We start from the raw sequence: 15,748 nt of genomic DNA, 5'->3' as shown, positions 1-15,748 counted from the left end.
TAGTTCTGTATCTGTCTGGCACACACAGACACATACACACAACCCCCACCCCCCTATCACACATACACACACAAATCCCCCCCACTCACACACTCACACACACCTCTGGGTTGACCTATCATTCTAGCTTCAGCGGTAAATTTGTCCGTCCTGTCAGCCACTGGTTACAGTAAAGGCGAAACACGGCCACAGCCACCACTCTCCCTCCTCCAGCCCAACTCTCCTCCAGACCAGTCACAAATCACCTCCGCTCGGGACATGAAAGCAGAGCGAGACTGAAATGAACTCTAGCCAGCTCCCCAGAGAGCCACTTTCCCAGGACTACAGCGTAACACATCGGAAACACGGTGTGGCTGGCTAACTACCTGTTATGTACTGAAGGACAGTAGCCTACTATAGTAGCTGAGACACTCATAGTTTGATTACATGATATGCATTGATTTACATCTGAAATGGCAATAGATCTTTTCATTGTTTTTTCAAGTATAATTGCAACAAGGACAATGATTCTAAGCAGTTACAATGTAAAACATCTTGCAGATCCTCCATCCTGTCTTTTGGCAGATGAAGTCAAATATATCTTATGTTTATTGATTTTGACACCTAAGACTCAAAATGAGCTTTCCACCCAACAAGCCAAAACAGAGCACAGTATCAATCGTTAATCCATAACATTAGAGGCCACAGTACAGCCAGCTCTCTTACCTGTTCAACGATGGCCTTCTCTCACTTTCTCTCTCCTTTCCTCTTTCTCCTTCTCCCTCGTTCTCTCTCCCCTCTCTACTTTCTCTCTCCCTCCAGACACCAAATAGAGACACTCTCCACCGTCTGTCCCCCCTCCGCTCAAAACAACAGGAGTAATCCCAAACGCGTGCCAGACCAGCAAGCCAGTGAATCTGTGTGTGTGTGTGTGTGTGTGCACAAGCACGTGCATAAGCGTGTGTGTGTGTGTGCACACCTCTCAAATTCTCCAGGATCCACACTTGATATCGCTGGCTTTTGTTCAATCCGTCTACGGCCAAGAAAGTTGGAAACACACTATATAAGGCCAAGGCAGGGCTCCAGGCTTCTTCTGACTCCAGTACCCTAAACTAGAGAGGAGGAACAGAGAGAGAGCTCTGGATGCAGACTGGGACTTTAACCCACTGTTGTGTTCTGTCCTTCCCTCATGCTTGCAGCTTGTCCTTTACATAATCTCTCTCTCTCTCTCTCTCTCTCTCTCTCTCTCTCTCTCTCTCTCTCTCTCTCTCTCTCTCTCTCTCTCTCTCTCTCTCTCTCTCTCTCTCTCTCTCTCTCTCTCTCTCTCTCTCTCTCTCTCTCTCTCTCTCTCTCTCTCTCTCTCTCTCTCTCTCTCTCTCTCTCTCTCTCTCTCTCTCTCTCTCTCTCACACTCTTCCTTTTTCTTCCTCCCTTTGGTTTTTCCTCTGTTGACGAACACACATACTTATGAGGGAAAGAGGTAGCTGTGTGCCTAGTATATGTAAAGCAGGACTTCCTTAACAGGATGGGTGTGGGGGGGGGGTGCTTGGAATGTGATTGACAGAACACTCCGAATCCCTCCTTCTTTCCTCATTTCAGTCTCTGTTTCTGTCTCTCTTTCTTTCTCTCTGTTTCTCTCCCTCTTCCACCTCTATCTCTCCTCCTCCTCTCATTATCCCCCCTCTCTCCTTCTCTCTCTCTCTCTGTCCCTCCACCTCCCTCTCTATTTCTACCGCTATCTCTCTCTCTATCTCTCTCTCTATCTCTCTCTCATCACATTCTCAGCTTACAGGTTAAACATGAGTTGGCAGGCACAGAGCCAGTTCCACCCATGACCGTGCTTTAGCTGGTCCTACAACAGACAGTCAGTCCCAGGTGCGCTGTGTGTGTACATGGCTCTACATCTACACAGCATGCTATAGATCTGAGAGAATGTATTATTCTATTTCAGGATGGAAATCAGCCCTGTTGGTGTACAGGCAGGTAAATAATTAAACAGAAGTTAATGTAAAACACTGGGTGGCTGGTTGAAGGTAGAAAGAAGAGCTGGTTTTGTTTTGCACAAACATGAATGTGTTGTGATCCACCTAACGCTTTTTCAGTTTGTCTTGAGAAAAAGCCAGGCCTATACAACCAATGTTTCTAGCCAGGATCCACCCTTAAGAGGTAGCCCAAAAGGAACGATCCACAAACCATAAATAGGAAATGACTTAGGGTACTTGAGATGGTTTTCGTGTGTATGCTGGTGCTTGATCTCCTGTGGGGTAGATTTAGATTTCATGCACTCTGGGTGAACTTGGTGCTTTCCCTCCAGACAAGCTGGGAGGTTAGATTATGCCATCAGTCATCGGCCCTTTACCCGGCTATTAGCTCTGCCATACCGTCTGTCTGCTAGTCCAATCTATCTCCTGTATATCTCTGCCATACCGTCTGTCTGCTAGTTCAATCTATCTCCTGTATATCTCTGCCATACCGTCTGTCTGCTAGTTCAATCTATCTCCTGTATATCTCTGCCATACCATCTGTCTGCTAGTCCAATCTATCTCCTGTATATCTCTGCCATACCATCTGTCTGCTAGTCCAATCTATCTCCTGTATATCTCTGCCATACCGTCTGTCTGCTAGTCCAATCTATCTCCTATATATCTCTGCCATACCGTCTGTCTGCTAGTCCAATCTATCTCCTGTATATCTCTGCCATACCATCTGTCTGCTAGTCCAATCTATCTCCTGTATATCTCTGCCATACCGTCTGTCTGCTAGTCCAATCTATCTCCTGTATATCTCTGCCATACCGTCTGTCTGCTAGTCCAATCTATCTCCTGTATATCTCTGCCATACCGTCTGTCTGCTAGTCCAATCTATCTCCTGTATATCTCTGCCATACCGTCTGTCTGCTAGTCCAATCTATCTCCTGTATATCTCTGCCATACCGTCTGTCTGCTAGTCCAATCTATCTCCTGTATATCTCTGCCATACCGTCTGTCTGCTAGTCCAATCTATCTCCTGTATATCTCTGCCATACCGTCTGTCTGCTAGTCCAATCTATCTCCTGTATATCTCTGCCATACCGTCTGTCTGCTAGTCCAATCTATCTCCTGTATATCTCTGCCATACCGTCTGTCTGCTAGTCCAATCTATCTCCTGTATATCTCTGCCATACCGTCTGTCTGCTAGTCCAATCTATCTCCTGCCAGTGAAGGGTGTAGCCATGGCGACACTGTGTGATGGCCCTTTGAAGTGGCGTGTTTGTGCCTGGGAAACAGAGTGGCCTCTGTAGAGGCAAGGAGTGTGTCCTCATCTCTCCTCTCTCTCTGTTTCGTTTTCTTGCTCTCTCTTGCTACCTATCTTTCTCTCACTTTCTTTCTCACTCACTCTATCTCCCTTTCTCCTTCCATCTCTCTCTCTCTCTTCACCCCTATCTCTCAGTCTACCTGACAACCCACCCCTTCACTCTCCCTCCCTCTCCAGTCAGTGTTAAAGGCCTTGGTCATGTTAGTCTTCTCCTCTGTGTCTATGCACTCTGTCTGAGGTGAAAGGACCAAAAGCGCCAATTCACAAAGACCTCAAGTGCCTCCGTGTGGCCCCTGGATACTCAACAAAGACCAGAGTAGGGGCCCAACAAGACAGATTCTTTCCTTATACAGATGTAGGATCTTAATTTGACCACCCTGTTGCAGGAGAACATTCCTGATTATTTCCTTATACAGATGTAGGATCTTAATTTGATCACCCTGTTGCAGGAGAACGAACGTTCCTATAAAAATAAAAACGTGTAGTGTAGTTGAGGTTTAAAAAGGTTTCTGAAGTTTGTAATTTCCACTTTTACATTTCAGACTTGATTTTCCCTTTAGAAAAATCAATCAACCCTTACAAAAATGTCCATTAATTTTAATTCACATAATAATTCAAATTTCCAGTTGCTGCAGGATTATTTTCCTGCTGTAGAAAACTGGCTCAAATTAAGATCCTCCAGCTGTATAGACTCAGATACTCACTGTGACTGGACACATTGACAGAACAAAACAAGTCATTGACGAAGTCATTAAAGATTTCCTACATTTCATGACTGCCCATTGAAGTGTTGTATTTCTAAATTCTGTCTCTTATGAAGCCATTTCTCCTGTCCTCGTTAGCCTATTATCTGCTCGGAGCTCATCTTAATGTTATGGTTATGCAAGCAGCAGATCTGTAATCCCTAGATGGATTTGTGGCCAAATAAAGATCAAACGCGACCGCCTGACTCGTCTTGTGGTGATTATTTCCTCCTCCTGTATTTTTCTTGGAATGACAGAAGAACCTGACTGTTTCTAAAAGGAGAGGCAGCAAGTGTGTGACTTTACAGTGGAATCTAATTCTAGAACCAGCAGAGTTGGTGTTTTGGTCTAGATAGAATCGTTCAGGCGACGTTTTGACAGTGCTAAAATATGGAGATACAACTCAATACTGTTACAGTCACTATCAAAATCTTACAACTGAGAAGACAATAATTTATGCAGGTTTCAAGTTAACAGAAGGCAATCTGCAGTATCCTAAACTCGTTTTGAATCAAGTGCCATGTTGAGTATTTGTAGTGTTCTGCCACTGTTTTTTTAACATCTCTGTATTTTAGTTTCTGTCAGAATGGATCCCTTAGAGTGGCACTCGGGAAGCTAGAATCCCTGCGAGGGTTCTTAGAACTCATAACAATAGAGGAGTTGACTTCACAATTCAGAGAAGCACAAAAACATCACCCAGCTCCATCTCTCACACTAACACAATGTGAAGGCCCAGTAACAGGCACAGTCACACACCCGGCCCGGGTCGGTCGGTTACTCGGTCCACCCATGGACCACGGCCAAAGTCATTTCCTCAACGTCCCGTTTTAAACCCCTGGATTGCATCCAACAACTATCAGCATTGACGACTGGAGGAAGTTTACAGACCTGATTACTAGAACACTGTGTCCTTTACAGACAGCAACGGTCTGACAGTGTCTGGTACATAAACAGCTAGTGGTAACTGGTAATGAGCGGTAACCTGTATACTGTGTCACTACAGTGTAACCGGTGTAGTGGAAAGCAACAGCTCCATTTTCACAACATTTCCCTGGCTAAAAACAACTGAAAAACACAGCATGTGTATGTCAATGAGATCAACTGTTTTACTACGATAATATCTCAAAGCATATCATCAAGGCTTAGCACAAAAACAGCATGTTTTGAGAGTAAGACTGAGGAGTGCGTTTGGGGTGAGTGGAGACAACAGTTTCAGGGTCTGGTTGGAAACATGGCCAAAACCTACCCCCTCTCTCTCTCTTTTCTCCCTCTCTCTCTCTGTTCTCTCTTCTCTCCTTCCTTCCCCTTTCCCTCCTTTCCTCCCCTAACCCTCAATGCCAAACCAAGTCTGGCGACTCCAACCCAACATCCCACAGCACGGCAGCAGCATTCCAGAAAGCTTTTCCATGACAGGACAGGGATTCATCATCTTCAGTAACAGAGTAGTGCGGGAACGGCAGTGGGAATGGGGTTCAGAAGGAGCAGGAACAGAGCAAGCTTGAAAGTCATTCCAAGATGTGGGAAACACACTAGGAAATGACAGTACGGCTGAGGGCACACTGTACATCAAACACATTATTAACTGGTCACCATGCATACAAACACAGTGAGTTCTGCACTGTATCACAGCAAAACCTACCCCCTCTCTCTCTCTTTTCTCCCTCTCTCTCTCTGTTCTCTCTTCTCTCCTTCCTTCCCCTTTCCCTCCTTTCCTCCCCTAACCCTCAATGCCAAACCATCCTAGCATACTATGTAACGTGCCTGGCCAATACACTACTTGATGTTATGTTAGTGTAGATGTTTGGGTATTAGGAGACAGTCATAGTGTTTTAGTGGCTGTGAGACAGCTCAGGGCTGGGTTAGTAGGGAGGGACATACAGTACAGCTGTGTTTGGGTGGACATTACATGACAGGTCATGCTGTACAGAAGACGCTGTGTTGTCACTGTCCCCTCTCTCTGCTTTGGATCAGAGCTTCCCATTCCCAAATGATGGGGTCAGGGCCCACTGCTAGTTTGAAACCATGTCCTTTTAGCTCAGTGGTTCCCAACCTTTTCGGTTACTGTAGCACCAATTGAATTTTGCAGAGTACCCCTGAAGTACCCCCTCGTGTGCATTTTACCAGAAGGCCTTATGGTCTTATGAGTCTTCTCAAGTAGCCCTGTGGATAGGCCATGTACCCCCAGGGGTCATAGTAACCCTGGTTGGGAACCACTGTCTTAACTCATTGCTTAGGAATGGGTTGTGGCTTGAAACATGTTTTTTGAATTAGTTGGTGGGTCACACGAGAACGCACAGGGCTTAAAGTTGTGTGCCACAATGCCAACAAAAGAGAGAAAAGACTGCACTTTGAGGCCCCAAGACGTGACCGACTTTTTGGGGCCCTGCACAGCTACTGTCTCCAAGCCTTTCAGCCTCATCTCCAGCTCTGTCAAACCTCTGGACCACAACATAACACACTCCAGACCAACATCCCTCTCCAACCAGCTACACATGGTCAACCATAACAAACACTGCAGGGTCGCTGCAGCTCCTCTGTCTACAGCAGCAGGACAACACAGCCCTCACCCCCCAGAAAAAAATTTCCTTGGACGTCCCAAATATGGATGGTAAGGAACAAATCACTACCACCGAAACCAGAGCGCCTTTGCCGGTTCAACAACATAGATCAATGGATAGACAGTCGGTTGGTTTGTGTTTGAAGGGAAAGGAACACATATTAATCCTAGTTATAACTATGGTGGGGGGGGGGGCGGGGCAGCATGGTGATTAGCTCCTGTCTGTCTGTCAGTCCTGTAGCTAGTGGGTTATTCATTTTCTGTGGAGTCGTTCAGATGTTGTGTTCTGCTACGTCTCTCTTAACTGAGGGACATGCAGCAGCTTCGATGTCTTCATTGCTTTGCTGTTACCGTTCAAAGTTAGAGGAATGTTGCAGAGATGTTACAGCAATGTTGGGACTTGAGAGAGAGATAACATTGTTGTGAAATGAGGAGAAAATCTAAATCAAAGCCGTAGTCTTAGGACACTATTTATATATACATCAATAAAGCAGAAAGGCTCAAGATTAGCATAAGCACTCCCCAAGTCTTTGTGATCACAAAAAGCGTCTTATTTCATGGCATGTTTACTGTACAAGGTCAACACTGAGTCAGCTAAAGAAAGCATGGGCATCAGCCTTAGTCCACAGTCATGTTTGTATTAAGGCTATTTGCTTTTCCGTGGTTTATAGTCTGAGACGATGAGAGCGCCTACACAACATTGTGTTTCTAGGGGTCATTTCAGCGGATTAAGCTAACATAAATGCTTTGCCTTAGCTGAGCCAACACAGGGATCAGGGCAGTAACAGAATCAGAGGGATAAAGTCAGTCCAAGGGACTGTAATTGTTGATGAAATCCACCGTGCTCAAACACTCAGTTCTTTCCCAGATCTATGATTAGAATCTGTTTGGCTCCACTTAGTTAGCTAGAGGACTCTACTGATTTCAGCATCTCTCTTTTAAACAGTCTATCTTTATCATGGTCTTATGAGTCTTCTCAAGTAGCCCTGTGGATAGGCCAAGTACCCCCAGGGGTCATAGTAACCCTGGTTGGGAACCACTGTCTTAACTCATTGCTTAGGAATGGGTTGTGGCTTGAAACATGTTTTTTGAATTAGTTGGTGGGTCACACGAGAACGCACAGGGCTTAAAGTTGTGTGCCACAATGCCAACAAAAGTCCGCCTGGCCTTGCTGCTATTCCAGTTTCAACTGTTCTGCCTGCGGTTATGGAACCCCTACCTGTCCCAGACCTGCTGTTTTCAACTCTTAATGATCGGCTATGAAAAGCCAACTGAGATTTATTCCTGATTATTATTTGACCATGCTTGTCACTTATGAACATTTTTGAACATCTTGGTATGGTTCTGTTATAATCTCCACCCGGCACAGCCAGAAGAGGACTGGCCACCCCTCATAGCCTGGTTCCTCTCTAGGTTTCTTCCTAGGTTTTGGCCTTTCTAGGGAGTTTTTCCTAGCCACCGTGCTTCTACACCTGCATTACTAGCTGTTTGGGGTTTTAGGCTGGGTTTCTGTACAGCACTTCGAGATATTAGCTGATGTACGAAGGGCTATATAAAATAAAATTGATTGATTGATTGATCTCCTTCTTTTCTCTCTCTCCATTTGTCTCTCTCTCTCCTTCACACTCTCACCCTTTTCTCTCTCTTTTGCTCTCTCTCCCCCTCTCACTTTTCTTGTCTCGCTCGTTCTCTCTCTCTCTCTCTCTCTCTCTCTCTCTCTCTCTCTCTCTCTCTCTCTCTCTCTCTCTCTCTCTCTCTCTCTCTCTCTCTCTCTCTCTCTCTCTCTCTCTCTCTCTCTCTCTCTCTCTCTCTCTCTCTCTCTCTCTCTCTCTCTCTCTCTCTCTCTCTCTCTCTCTCTCTCTCTCTCTCTCTCTCTCTCTCTCTCTCTCTCTCTCTCTCACTTTTCTTGTCTCTCTCTCTCCCTCTCACTGTATCTCTCTTTCCTCTTACTGTGATATAGTATGGCTATTTTCTTCAGGGACAAAGTCATCTCACAGAGTCAATGTTACCCATTAACCTAACATTAACAGCCAGCCAACCTTTCGCCTGTGAGACTCTCACTGCAGCCTCTACAGGATACATAGTTCAGTTTGGCAAGCAAGCAACTTGCTGTAAAAGATAACGACTATGCAGAGCACTGCTCTAAGGTCAGTTTTAAATTGTCCCTTCTAATTGTTAAGGTTATGATTATGAGGACGCTAAGCTGATCCCAGATATGTGTCTTGGGGCAACTTTTACCCTATTTCTTAGAAAAAAGGGTTCCAAAACGGTTATTCAGGTTCCAGGTAGAACCCTTTTTGTTTCAATGTAGAACCCTCTGTTCTACAAGGGTTCTACATGGAACTTAAAATGATTCTTCAAAGTGTTCTACTATGGGGACAGCCGAAGAACCCTTATTGGTTCTAGATAGCAGATTTTTTTCCAAGAGTGTATGCGGAGATCCTACACAGGGATCATTAGTCCCAAACTGTAATTGGGACTATGAACACATTGTGAATTTGTTTTCACAAACAAACCCTTAAATTCCTCCGTAGAACATATCACTATATGGATATGAATGATTCCAGGTTTCACTAACTGTTAGTCTTCTCTCTGTGACTCAAAGCCTCATTCATCTAATTTTCTTCAGGATGTTTGGGGAATACAAAACTCTGGTTTCTGTAGTAACCCTTCGATAAATAAACAGACTGATTCATTTGTGGGATGGTTGCTAAAGGGAGATTTGGGCGAGGGTGGGGGGTTGAACAGGGGCGACCCAATCACTCCCTGGTGACCCCCATAAGGGTGGGAACCCTTTAGTGTGTTACGACCTCTCGTTAACACACTTCACATCCCTGGCTTTTCCTGTGTGTAGGGAGGGAGGGAGGGAGGGAGGGAGAAGAGAGGGAGGGAGGACAGGGAGGACGGGGGGTACGGAGAGAGAGAGAGAGAGAGAGAGAGAGAGAGAGAGAGAGAGAGAGAGAGAGAGAGAGAGAGAGAGAGAGAGAGAGAGAGAGAGAGAGCTCCCCTTCAGTTACCACCTCTGTAGTTACAAATCTAAAAACCTAAATAACCTAGCGCTCCGACGTTTTCCTCCTCCACCCTTTCCTTTTTCTTCCTCTCTACATCCCTCTCTCCATGTGTTCTTCCTCTCTCCATGTGTTCTTCCTCTTCCATGGCATCATCATTTGTTTTCAGGAGGATGGGGGCAATGGCAAGGGCTGGGTTTGTGTGTGTGTGTGTGTGTGTGTGTGTGTGTGTGTGTGTGTGTGTGTGTGTGTGTGTGTGTGTGTGTGTGTGTGTGTGTGTGCTACCAAACACGTGCTGCAGGGTGAAACAGGCACAGCTGACTCTCCGAGAGGACTGCTGCCTCCTAACCAACACAACATTTCCTTTTTGGTTCCATTTGTTTGGCTCTGCCAAAATACCACCCCTCTGACTCTCCTCTGGAGCCCAAGGAGATTAAAATATCAATAAACAACAGATAGAAAATATTCCATCGCTTACCTTCACCTCACACTTCTTATGGATGCCCAGCTTGCACACTGAAAGACAAGAGAAAATATGGAGTTAGTTTAAGGTCACATATTGTACCAGATAGCATTCCATTCTCTCTGACCTAAGGACTTGGCTTTTTCTCAGACACTGCTACCTCTTGGAACTGTCCTGGATAATCAAACACACACTCACGCACGCGCGCACACACACACACACGCACACGCACACACACACACACACACACATACGTGTTTATAGACAATATCAGGACTTATGACAAAAATGTGACATATTGGGACATGCCTTTCCCAAGGTCCAAGAGACCTGGGAATCAGAATAGTTTGGTCCCATGATTCTAGGAATACATCCATCTGTTGAGATTTTGTCTAGGGCTATATTTTGTTCAGACCTGATTTTAATAGTATATATGAGGACTTTTTCGGGTTCATGTGACATATAAGGCCCATAGCAACAGCAGCCCATAGATACACACTGATTTTCAGGTTTATGTGACTTATGAAGAACCTGTAAATAGGGTCTGTATTTTAACGTGGTTCCGGTTACATGTTGAAATGTCTGCATAAGAATCATAGGTGTACAATACTTAACTAAAGCTTTAAAAAAATTATTATAATCCTCCTGAGTGGCGCAGTGGTCTAAGGCACTGCATCGCAGTGCTAACTGTGTCACTAGAGATCCTGGTTCGAATCCAGGCTCTGTCGCAGCCGGCCGCGACCGGGAGACTCATGGGCGGCGCACAATTCGTCCAGCGTAGGGGATGTAGCTCAGTTGATAGAGCATGGCGTTTGCAACGCCAGGGTTGTAGGTTCGATTCCCACAGGGGGCCAGTACAAAAAAATATATATGTAAGTCGTTCTGGATAAGAGCATCTGCTAAATGATGTAAATGTAATGTAATGTATAATAATCATGCTCACCAGACAGGTAACCTTCAACAGAAATGCCTATCCATGTTCACATAGCTCATAAATATAATATATTCTCAGTCTACTGTTTAAGTCGTATTATTGTTATTTATAACAATACATTTGCAGTCAATATTCATGTAAAAAAAGAGGGAACACTTTATGCCTTACTTTTATTGAGTGCCAGCGAAAATATGCAAATTAACAAATCAATTGAACACCCAGAATAGACTACCTACACTTTGCCTCCTTCCCTGCTATGCACAAGGCAGTAGAAATGGCATGTTTGAAATGAATGAGAAACTCTCTATTAAAGCATCCAGCTTCTATGAAACATGACAGTGTACATTCAGCTAACCTGTCTAAATAACGTAGGGATTTACATCATAGTTACATAGTGCAAGTTACCATACACGAGGCCTGTTACAAGCACCCATTGAAATGGAATAGTTTAACAGTAATTTAAACACCTTGCCACATTCAACAACTTGTGGTTAAGAATAAAGTGCTTCTGAAAACTTAAGAACAATAACAATCCCTTTAAGTACTGTTTATCTCTTTTCCCTGTCAATGAGAGCAGAGTATTAACCTATATCATCAACTGTTATTCCAAAAAAATGTGACCATAAGTGGCAAACATATGCTCATTAATAGCCCTCAATTATACATAAACATACGAACATGTGGGATCTACAGTTGAGCCTATGTGGCATGTTTGTACAAGAACCAACAATATAAATAATTTAAGGAAAATAAAATAATATGAACATGAAACCCACAGATATTAACACTATCTGAGGAGAAGCTGATTGAAATTGGAATTGAATGGTACCTGAGCTACAGTTGGCATGCTCTAGTTCTATCTATTCATCTTCCTTTTTAATGCTACGTTTCTGTTGTGGATGTAGTATTTGATAGCAACCCAGTCTCTGTCTTTCAGAGCTACTGGCTCTGCTTGGAGGCAGGAGTCACAGTCCTTTTTACCTGGTATTCTGCAGCTTGTTATGAAATGAAGCAAATGCCGCTCAACAGCTTTCACTTCATCACCTGTCCACTTGCTTCTCACCTTCACAGCTTTCATAAATGGAAACAAAATACAACTGATTAACAATGAGCTCTGCTAAAGTGACAAATGGAGGATATAATACAAAGGATTCTAGTTAGTAGTTATATGATATCAATACATGTGAATATAAAATGCTTACTAACCTTGCTTTCCTTTGGAGCACTTTGAGGATGCTTGGGATGTGACTATTTTACCATGTCTTGGTTGTGTGTTGCTCATGTGTACGTTATCCAAGGTGGTTGACTCAGGAGTGCCCTCCATGTTGTCCAGGGTGGTTGACTCAGAAGTGCCCTCCATGTTGTCCAGGGTGGTTGACTCAGAAGTGCCCTCCATGTTGTCCAGGGTGGTTGACTCTGGTGTTTGCCTCAGAAGTGTCTGGTCCCTAGAAGTCTCTGTTGTTGAGCCTTTGCAAAGTAATGATAAATGTGATTATGTTCTATGAGCTTTATGACAATACGTTTGCTTGCTTGTATTATTCACTGTAAACAACCTCAATGTCAGGCAATATTCAATTCTACATTAGATATTAACTGATATTTGAGATATAAACATAAACTGATTGCAAATCCATAAATGTGGAATTACTTATCACCACCAATGTGATTGTTTAAAAACAGATAGAGGATAATTTCGATAATCCACACAGAAATGTGCATTTATGTTACATAACTTAAAGATATTACCACATATATGCAAGTCAGGATACCTTTGCATTGATGTAGGTCAGCAATGGTTTCTTCGCTGGAATCATCATCACTCATTTCTACTTCATCTGGTTGGGTAAAAAACATTTACAGCCAGTTATTTAAATTAAGGACTAACAACACTTATAATAGTTATATTTGAAGTGACTAAAAACTATATTTCAAACAAAATGTTACCTTCAGGATTGACCTCAATGTCATCCATCCCTTTCCCCTGCAGGTAAGGCAGTCTTCCTTTTAAGATTGACCTCTGTCTCTCAGCTATCTCTTTTTAGCCTTCTCATAACGATCCTCACAACGATCATGATGGCGCCTCAGATTTTGCAAATGGCGTATTTTTTCTAAGCTGTACAAATCAAAAATTAATTTGTATAAGTCTTACTTGAAATTTCTGTGTTAATTAAGAACATTAACTATTTTATCTAATGAAAATAATGCAGCTTTCTTACCAGCTTTGAAGTAGGACACTGGAAGGGTACAAATCCACTGGACTTGCTTGCCTTGAATTAAATGATGAAAAATAAATATTTGTTTGTAATAACACAGTACCGTAACAGTAAATTAGAATATTATACATTATACTGTATGTGAAAATAATTTGGCTTAAGAAATTAACAATACTGTTTTTGGATCTGGGGTTTTTAAACAAGACTCTATAGAAATGGTTAAAACTGTACAATATCTGCTAACCAACAATATGAAGACCTGGGATCTTGTCAATTGTTATCTGCAACAAATTACAACAATAACATGTCAGAAATATTGTGTTATATAATATAGATCATATCTAATTAGTAAACTAATTATCATACTCAGTTCAGTCACAATATATTCCTACCACCTGTCTATCAAAATCTCCTTTGGGGTGACACTCATTGCTGAGGTCAAGGGCTGCATTGACCACAGATGTTAGGAAAGATAATTCATATGTGGATCTGGGCTTTTTATGCAAGACTCTATAGAAATGGTTAAAACTGTACAATATCTGCTAACCAACAATATGAGGACCGTGTAACACACACACTCTACTCTGGTTGGGTCATACCATATCGGGACGTCATCTGAAACACATTTACGTCTTGAACAGACTAAGTACGAAATGAGGACCTGACGACTGAACACATCTAGAGTCAAGGTTCCTGACTTTGAGTTATCCTTTTGTGGTCAAAGAAAGCTCACAACCTTAAAAGTAATGTAAATGGATCTACTGCCATATAAATTAAATCACGCAAATTGATAAGAAGTATGTTAAATGTGCAAAAACACTGCCCAAAAAACAAACAAACATAGGCATTAGAGAGAATAAAGATTAATTTCATGTTTTGAGGGGCGGTTAGTTCTGTCAAATGGTCGGGCTAATTTTGTTTACGCAATGATATCAAAACAAGTTACGGGATGTTGATATTGTGAACATTTTACACAAAAAGTTGGTTGTAATACAGTAAAAAGCCATTTAATTTATATATTGGAATGAACTGAGACATCAATTTAATTTAAATAGAAAATTTCTACAATAAATGTTTAATAACCTGTTGGAAGGATGAAGTGGATTTCTGTCTCACTTCTCGGTCTGCTGAAGGTTGAGCTGGGATCTTGTCACTTGGTGTCTGCAACGAAATACAACAATAACATGTCATAAATATTGTGTTATATAATATAGATCTTATCTAATTAGTAAACTAATGATTGTACTCAGTTCAGTCACAATATATTCCTACCACCTGTCTATCATAATCGCCTTTGGGGTGAGACTCATTGCTGAGGTCAAGGGCTGCATTGACCACAGATGTTAGGAAAGATAATTAATATGTGGATCTGGGCTTTTTATGCAAGACTCTATAGAAATGGTTAAAAATGTACAATATCCGCTAACCAACAATATGAGGACCGTGTAACACACACACTCTACTCTGGTTGGGTCATACCATATCGGGACGTCATCTGAAACACATTTATGTCTTGAACAGACTAAGTACGAAATGAGGACCTGACGACTGAACACATCTAGAGTCAAGGTTCCTGACTTTGAGTTATCCTTTTGTGGTCAAAGAAAGCTCACAACCTTAAAAGTAATGAAAATGGATCTACTGTCATATAAATTAAATCACGCAAATTGATAAGAAGTATGTTAAATGGGCAAAAACATTGCCCAAAAAACAAACAAACATAGGTATTAGAGAGAATATAGATTAATTTTATGTTTTGAGGGGCGGTTAGTTCTGTCAAATGGTCGGGCTAATTTTGTTTATGCAATGATATCGAAAGAAGTTACAAGATGTTAATATTGTGAACATTTTACACAAAAAAGTTGGTTGTAATACAGTAAAAAGCCATTTAATTTATATATTGGAATGAACTGAGACATCAATTTAATTTAAATAGAAAATATATATAATAAATGTGTAATAACCTGTTGGAAGGATGAAGTGGATTTCTGTCTCACTTCTGGGTCTGCTGAAGGTTGATCTGGGATCTTTTCACTTGGTGTCTGCAACAAAATACAACAATAACATGTCAGAAATATTGTGTTATATAATATAGATCATATCTAATTAGTAAACTAATTATCATACTCAGTTCAGTCACAATATATTCCTACCACCTGTCTATCATAATCGCCTTTGGGGTGAGACTCATTGCTGAGGTCAAGGGCTGCATTGACCACAGATGTTAGGAAAGATAATTAATATGTGGATCTGGGCTTATTATGCAAGACTCTATAGAAATGGTTAAAACTGTACAATATCTGCTAACAAACAATATGAGGACCGTGTAACACACACACTCTACTCTGGTTGGGTCATACCATATCGGGACGTCATCTGAAACACATTTACGTCTTGAACAGACTAAGTACGAAATGAGGACCTGACGACTGAACACATCTAGAGTCAAGGTTCCTGACTTTGAGTTATCCTTTTGTGGTCAAAGAAAGCTCACAACCTTAAAAGAAATGTAAATGGATCTACTGTCATATAAATTAAATCACGCAAATTGATAAGAA

General features: G+C 42.2%; 1 protein-coding gene and 1 long non-coding RNA gene across 6 annotated transcripts in view; both read right to left on the bottom strand.

Moving 5' to 3' along the window:
• Nucleotides 1–10,077, bottom strand: part of tns1a (tensin 1a) — an 85,840-nt gene extending 75,763 nt beyond the window's left edge. For 3 of the 5 annotated variants that reach the window (XM_041885134.2, XM_041885133.2, XM_041885135.2), the window contains exon 1: nt 10,059–10,076. The gene's annotated coding sequence lies outside the window, so the exon portion shown is untranslated. Of the gene's footprint in view, nt 1–705; nt 1,196–10,058 lie in introns of those variants that run through there. The other 2 variants (XM_041885132.2, XM_045222421.1) reach the window with 2 other exon arrangements.
• A 3,108-nt stretch (nt 10,078–13,185) lies between these two features.
• On the bottom strand, nt 13,186–14,306 carry LOC123491574. The gene is made up of 3 exons (XR_006661425.1): nt 14,274–14,306; nt 13,435–13,471; nt 13,186–13,244 (listed from the first exon to the last, which is right to left on the bottom strand). It is a non-coding gene; the product is annotated as an uncharacterized LOC123491574 (long non-coding RNA).
• Between the last annotated feature and the right edge of the window lie 1,442 nt (nt 14,307–15,748).

Source organism: Coregonus clupeaformis, chromosome 9, assembly GCF_020615455.1.
Source record: "Coregonus clupeaformis isolate EN_2021a chromosome 9, ASM2061545v1, whole genome shotgun sequence".
NCBI classification, from domain to species: Eukaryota; Metazoa; Chordata; class Actinopteri; order Salmoniformes; family Salmonidae; genus Coregonus; species Coregonus clupeaformis.
This window is presented reverse-complemented; position numbering and strand designations above follow the sequence as displayed.